Below are 7,143 nucleotides of genomic sequence, written 5' to 3'. Positions count from 1 at the left end.
TCTTCAGTGTTAGCCCCTGGAAGGCCACTTGTGCTGTATTTATTTGCATGTCCGCATGTCTGCTTGCAGCTCCCATTGACTGCAGATCGCTGTTCCTGGCAAATGGTAGCTGCAAGAAGTGGCACAGACTAAGAAACCACTTCCCGCAGCTCCTGTTGGCCACGAATGGTGATCCATGGCCAACAGGAATTGCAAGTGGCCATTCCTGTGGATGAGCTGGTAAATATAACACTGATGGCTAAGTCTGGTACTAAGTCTGGCAAACCACTTCCAGCCCACAGACCTCTTAAGCATCCACCCCTGGGTTAGACAAACATCTTAGTCCTGACTCAGTGCAGGGGACTGGACCAGATGATTTATCAAGGTCCCTTCCAATCCCACGTTTTTATGACTAGCTTCATAATAGTGTTCCCGAATCTAATCTCTGTACTCCAAAGGTCCTGAAAGAAGTCTTCCAAATCTCAACTGAGCTGACCAAAGCAGTGACATATTCCTGAGGCTACATCTACACTATGAGATAAATTTGAATTTAAAGCAGTTAGCTCGATATTAAAACGTCACTGCCTTCACTGTAAATACCATTAGCTCAATTTAGGGAGCACTAATATTGATATCATAATATTGTCGGAATTGGCTGGGTGTAGCATCAAGTTCGAATTTAAAAGTTCAAATAACGGCTTGTGTGGAAGCGCCATGTCTGAATAGGATTCATTAGCCTTCAGAGGTGTCCCGTAAATATCCCACAATGCTCCGTTCTGTCCACGTCCATCTCCACTGCTCTCCAGGTGTGCAGGAATTAGGTAACAGGAAGCCCGCGAATTTGAATTTGGCACCAAGAAGCCCATTGCTGTGGTGTTATGCTTGTGTGAGAGGCTGAGAAACATCTTTCTTTCTTTGCTATTAGTTCAGCTCTGGTTTTGTCTTTCTTCCTTTGATATCGGTGCAGTTGTGGAATCATAGAATGCTAGGACTGGAAGGGACCTTGAGAGGTCATCGTGTACAGCCCCCTGCCCTCATGGCAGGACCAAGTACTGTCTAGACCATCCCTGATAGACACTTATCTAACCTGTTCTTAAGTATCTCCAGAGATGGAGATTCCACAACTTCCCTAGGCAATTTATTCCAGTGTTGTATGCTTGTATGAGAGGCTGAGAAACTTTTCCTCCTTTCTTTTTTTCTTTCTTTGCCATTAGTTCAGCTATGGTTCTGTCTCTACCTCTGCAAGCTGAGCACTTGGGGTTTTTTCTGCACTGGCACCAGTCCCTGCTCCACTGCACCACATGGCAGCTAGGCTGTTGAGGGGGTTGTGCTTGTATAAGAGGCCAAGAAATTTCTTTTCTGCAGTGTACATTTTTGCAGCCCTCCCTCTCCACCCAGCTCCCACAGGCAGCACACAGTTGGGGTCTTTCCCACGCCCAGCCACATCATATGGATAGCCCCCAACCCTATAAAAGGACGTGCCTGTTGCTCAATGCTGACCATGCTGCCTGGCAGCACCATATCCTGGCTTGCATGTGGTGAAGACACCAAGGGTGGGAAAGATTTTTGGGGGCTTGCTGCCACCTGGGGGACCTCTTCAACTGGCTCTGCACTCATCCACCCCTCACCCCTCTGCACCCAAAATACATGTTTGGGAGTTTGCTGCCACTGAGGAGAAGTCTCCCCTGCTGCTAAGACTTGTAGGGCCTTACAGGCACCACCAGGACTTCTTCAACTGCCTCTGCACTCAACCACCCACCACATCCAAAATATATATTTGGATGCTTGCTGTTGCTGGGGGGAAATGTCCCCTGATGGCTAAGATTTTTGGGGTGCATGCTGCCTCCTGGAGCTATTCTCTCCTGCTGGCTAAGATTTGCAGGGCCTTGCAGACTGCAGGGACTTCTTCAACTTGCTCTGCAGCCACAGACACCCGCCCCCCCCAAATATATTTTCAGGAGGATACTGCCGCTGGGGAGGAAGTCTCCTCAGCAGCAAAGATTTTTGGGGTGGGGGAACATTTCAACTGGCTCTGCAGCCACAGGTTCCAGTCCCCACCCCCGCCACAAAAAATATTTTGGGGGACTTGGTGCCCATTGCAGACACCTGCTGCTTTTTGCAAAATACTTGATATATGAATTATAAAAACTTTTTTCTAACCTTTTCTGTCATCTTTCTTCATGTTTTGCCCCCCACAAAACACAAGGAAGAGTGGGTGGAGGGCCAGTTGAGATTCCTTTTTCTGTTATAAGCTCAGTGTATGAGATTTCAGTGCCATTATGTTTTGGAAAGACTTAATGTAGTGGAAAGCTAAAAATCTTTTTCCTAACCTTTCCTGTCTTCTTTCTTCATGCTTTGGTCCCCCCAGAAAACACAGGGAACATTGGGTGGAGGGCCAGTTGAGAAGACTACAGAAACCTTGCTGCCCATTGCAGACACATTCTGCTTTTTGTAAAACCTTCGATAATTCAATTTTACATGGAGATATAGCTATGTCATAGAACTGGAAAGGACCTTGAGAGGTCATTGAGTCTAATCCTGAGAAGTCACTGAGTCACACAGAATCACAGGGCTGGAAGGGACCTCAGGAGATCATCTAGTCCAGCCCCCTGCCTCAAGCAGGATCAACCCCCTCTAAGAAATCCCAGCCAGGATGTTGTCGAGCCGGGACTTAAAAACCTCAATGGATGGAGAATCCACCATCTCTCTAGGCAACTCACTCCAATGCTTCACCACCCTCTAACCTACACCTCTCTCTCTTCAACTTCAGACCATTACTCCTTCTTCTGCCATCTGACTCCACTGAGAACAGTTTCTCACCCTCCTCTTTAGAGCTCCCCTTCAGGAAGTTGAAGGCTGCTATTAAATCACCTCTAAATCTTCTGTTCTGTAAACTAAACAAACCCAAATCCCTCAGCCTATCCTCATAGGTCTTGTGCCCCAGCCCCTTAATCATTTTTGTTGCCCTTCGCTGAACCTGCTCCAGCAACCCACATCCTTTTTATACTGGGGCCCCCAAAACTGGACACAATATTCCAGATGTGGCCTCACCAGTGCCAAATAGAAGGGAATAACTACTTCTCTAGATCTGCTCAAAATGCTCCCCCTAATGCACTCTAGCATGCCGTTAGCCTTTTTGGCTACAAGGGCACACTGTTTACTCCATATCCAGCCTTTTATCCGCCATAATCCCTAGGTCCTTTTCCATCGTACTGTTGCTGAGCCAGTCGGTCCCCAGCCTGCAACAATGCTTGGGATTCTTCCGCCCCAGGTGCAGAACTCTACACTTCTCCTTATTGAACCGTATCAGATTTCTTTTGGCCCAATCCATCCAGGTCACTCTGTATTCTCTCTCTACCCTACAACATATCTACCTCCCCCGCTAGTTTTGTGTCATCCGCAAACTTGCTGAGGGTGCATTCCAGTCCCTCATCCAGGTCATCCAGTCCTGTCCCCTGCACTCACAGCAGCACCTTTCACCATCCTGGGTAGATTTTTTTTTTTTTTAAATCTATTCACCCCTGATCCATACACAGCTTTCTCAAGGACTGAGGTCACAGCCCAGGGTTTAGTAGGCCAGTACACAAACCACTGAACTATCTCTCCCCATTGGGTATAAAAAGCAGTTCACTTATAGAATCAAGATATTTCAGTTAATTTGGCGATCTTTGTTGATGCCATACCCTACTTTTCCTTCCTCCTAGAAAAACGAGCTAGACAGACCACTGGTTTGACCAAAAATGGCAATTCTTACATTCCTGTCACAGATTGTGCTGATCTTCCCACAGAATTTTGGTTAAGCTTGCCTTGAAGTTCCTGGGATTTTACTATGATTAGTATTTATTTTATCAAGAACATATACAGGATTGTTGGAGGAGGGAACTCAATGGGATGTGATTATTTTAAAATTTTCTACTAATAATTGAACATTTTATGCAATAAAGAACACTTAAATATGCTCATTCAATCACCGCACCAAGGAGCAGAAATAATTGCTTATCAGTAATTTTGTTTTGGTTCTTCATGGATCCCCACTCTGTTTTATGTCTATACCCTCAGCATGCAAGCTAGAAACTCTCTACTTGGCTGTGTCCAGTGAGGCTGTTCACATATGCTGGCTATCTCCTTTTATGGGATGTTATCACAGAAACCCTAGAGATTAGGCTTCTTTAAGCATGGCATGCACTTGGTTGCCGATCAAAGCCTTAACATCAACCATCATGGGAGTTCTGAGAAGAGCATTGTAATAGGTGGAGGGGTGGGGGAGGGAATGGGAGGAGGCTTGGAGGGCCAATCAGCCTGGTGGTTTGACTACTCACCTTTCTGTCCCTGTTTCTCTAATCAGGGATCTTCAGCCTCAGATGGGGGATTTAGGACCTCCCATTTCACCAAGACTCTGTGTAAATCATTCTTGAGGTAGAGAACGTCCTGACTTCCTACCATTGCCCTTTTAATTTGGGGCATGTAGCCCTATGGTCCATGTTCCCATAGTGTCCCCTCATGGACCCCGGATAGCACCTTCCTGCCCTCTCCTTTGCTAGGATGGCACTGCTTGGTCTCTGGTGACTGTCTCAGCTGACAAGCTAGTGTCTCTTCCCTAAGGAGGAGACTGATGTAATTCCCACCTTTTCACTGGTCAGCCCCAAACTGAGCCAGTCTCCTTTTTCTCTCCCACCAGGGCTGGCGCTGGCTGTGGGAATTATAGGATGAGACTAGTTGGGCCCATAGGCTTTCCTTAACCCCTTCTGTGCTGACAGGTGGTGTCTCTGCTTCACCACAAGTATCTTGGAAACTATCTTCACCCGATTGCATTTGGGGCAGTTTTCTCAAGCTGCAAGCATATAGAACATTCATGACTATGCTTCTCCCTGAGGCTGAACAAGCACCATGTGTCCTCAATGTAAGGAGATGATTTGAAGTCAGTAAATTTGCCCTATAGCATCTCATAGATGACAACAGAAGAGATCCCAAATGCTTGGAGAAAGAGGCTGCTAGTGAAACTCCCTAAATTCAGAGATCTGTCGCTGTGTGCAAAGTAGAGGGGGATCACTCTCCTGTTCATTCCAAGCAAAGTACTAACCAGTCATCCTGGAATGAATGAATGAAAGATACCATAGACAACAAACAATGAGGACAGGCATTTTTTAGGAGAGAGCAATCTTGCACATATCAGATATCAACACTTTGGATCATCATAGAACAAAGCATCAAATGACAAGCACCACTCTACATCAATTTCATAGACTTCATGAAAGCCTTCAACAGTGTGGACAGGCAGTCCGTCTGGACTGTCATGCAGCGTTACGGAGTCCCAGGTAAGCTGATTACCATCATCAAGAAACTTTATGAAGAATAATCATGTCAACTTATCCGTGATGGAAAATTGTAAGAAACATTCCAGATCACAACAGGCGTACCCCAAACCTGCCTTCTTTCTCCATTACTCTTCCTGATTGTCCTAGATTGGATCACAGAAACAGCATATGCTGACTCAGGAAGGGGACTCCAATGAACCCAAAACAGGAAACCTGAGCTACGTCTACACGTGTATGCGACATCGAAATAGCTCATTTCGATGAATAGCGTCTACACGTCCTCCAGGGCTGGTGCCGTCGACATTCAACGTTGACGTTGGGCAGCACCACATCGAAGTAGGTGCTTCAGGGGAGCGTCTACATGCCAAAGCGGCACACATCGAAATAAGGGTGACAGGAGCAGCTGCAGACAGGGTCACAGGGTGGACTAGCACTTCCGGGCAACAGCTAGCCGCTCCCTTAAAGGGCCCCTCCCAGACACACGCAGCCTGCACAGCACGCGGTCTGCAGAGCCACAGGCACACACACCCGTCGAAGCAGTATGGACCCCCAGCACAAGCAGCAGCAGCAGCAGCAGCAGCCAGAGGTCCACCCACCCGCCCCTGCAGGAGCAGTGCTTGCCCTGCTCAATGCTATGCAGGAGGCAGCTGACCACCTTTTATTCACAGAAGAGGAGCTGCCTCCAGGGGAGGAGGAAGCAGCCCCAGACCTTGCTGCCCTCCACCCCCTTCTCCCTGCCATACACGCCGCCGGCTGTGGAGCTACCCCACGAGCACCGACTGGTGGGAGTGGCTGGTGCTCAGTGAGTGGGACAACAAGCGCTGGCTCCAGAACTGTCGCATGAGCCGGCAGACGTTCCTGGAGCTCTGCCAGTGGCTCACCCCCGCACTGAGGCACCAGGACACCTCCATGCGGTGTGTCCTCACGGTCGAGAAACAGGTTGGCATTGCTGTTTGGAAGCTGGCCACTCCACACAGCTACCAATCCGGGGGGCAGCAGTTTGGCGTGGGCAAGGCCACCGTCGGGGCTGTCCTCATGGAGGTAAGAGGACCCGGGAGAGGGCAGCCCTGGGGTGGAGGGAGCCCTGGGGGGAAGGGCAGCCCTGGGGGGGAAGGAACCCTGGGGGGGAGGGCCAGACACCCCCTGCACACCCCTCACTGGTGCTTTCCCATGTCCTTCCCCTGCAGGTTGTCCGTGCCATCAGTGCCCTGCTCCTCCACAGGCTCGTGCGGCTTGGGGACCCGGATGCTGCCATCGCGGGGTTTGCCAGCCTGGGCTTCCCAAATTGCTTTGGGGCTCTGGATGGGACCCATATCCCCATCCGTGCCCCGGAGCACAGTGGAGGATGCTTCCTGAACAGGAAGGGCTACCATTCTGTGGTCCTCCAGGCCTTGGTGGACAGCCGGGACCACTTCCTGGACGTTTATGTTGGCTGGCCTGGCAGCACCCACGATGCCCGGGTGTTCCGGAACTCGGGCCTGTGCCGCCAGCTGGAGGCGGGGACCTACATCCCCCAGTGGGAGATCCCTGTGGGGGACACCACCATGCTCCTCTGCATCGTCGCAGATGCGGCGTACCCCCTCCAGCCCTGGCTCATGCACCTTTACACGGGCCATCTCTCAGCCAGCCAGGAGCGCTTCAACACGCGCTCGAACCATGCACACCAGGTGGATGAGCGCACTTTTGGCTGCCTCAAAGGGCGCTGGAGGCATCTCCTCACCCGATTGGATGCAGGCCCCACCAACATCCCCCAGGTTGTGGGCACGTGCAGCGCACTCCACAACCTGGTCGAGAGCAAGGGGGAGGCATTCTTCCAGGGCTGGGCTGTGGAGGCTGGCAGGGCTGACGT

This window comes from Carettochelys insculpta, chromosome 3 (genome assembly GCF_033958435.1).
Source record: "Carettochelys insculpta isolate YL-2023 chromosome 3, ASM3395843v1, whole genome shotgun sequence".
Classification (NCBI taxonomy): domain Eukaryota; kingdom Metazoa; phylum Chordata; order Testudines; family Carettochelyidae; genus Carettochelys; species Carettochelys insculpta.
This window is presented reverse-complemented; position numbering follows the sequence as displayed.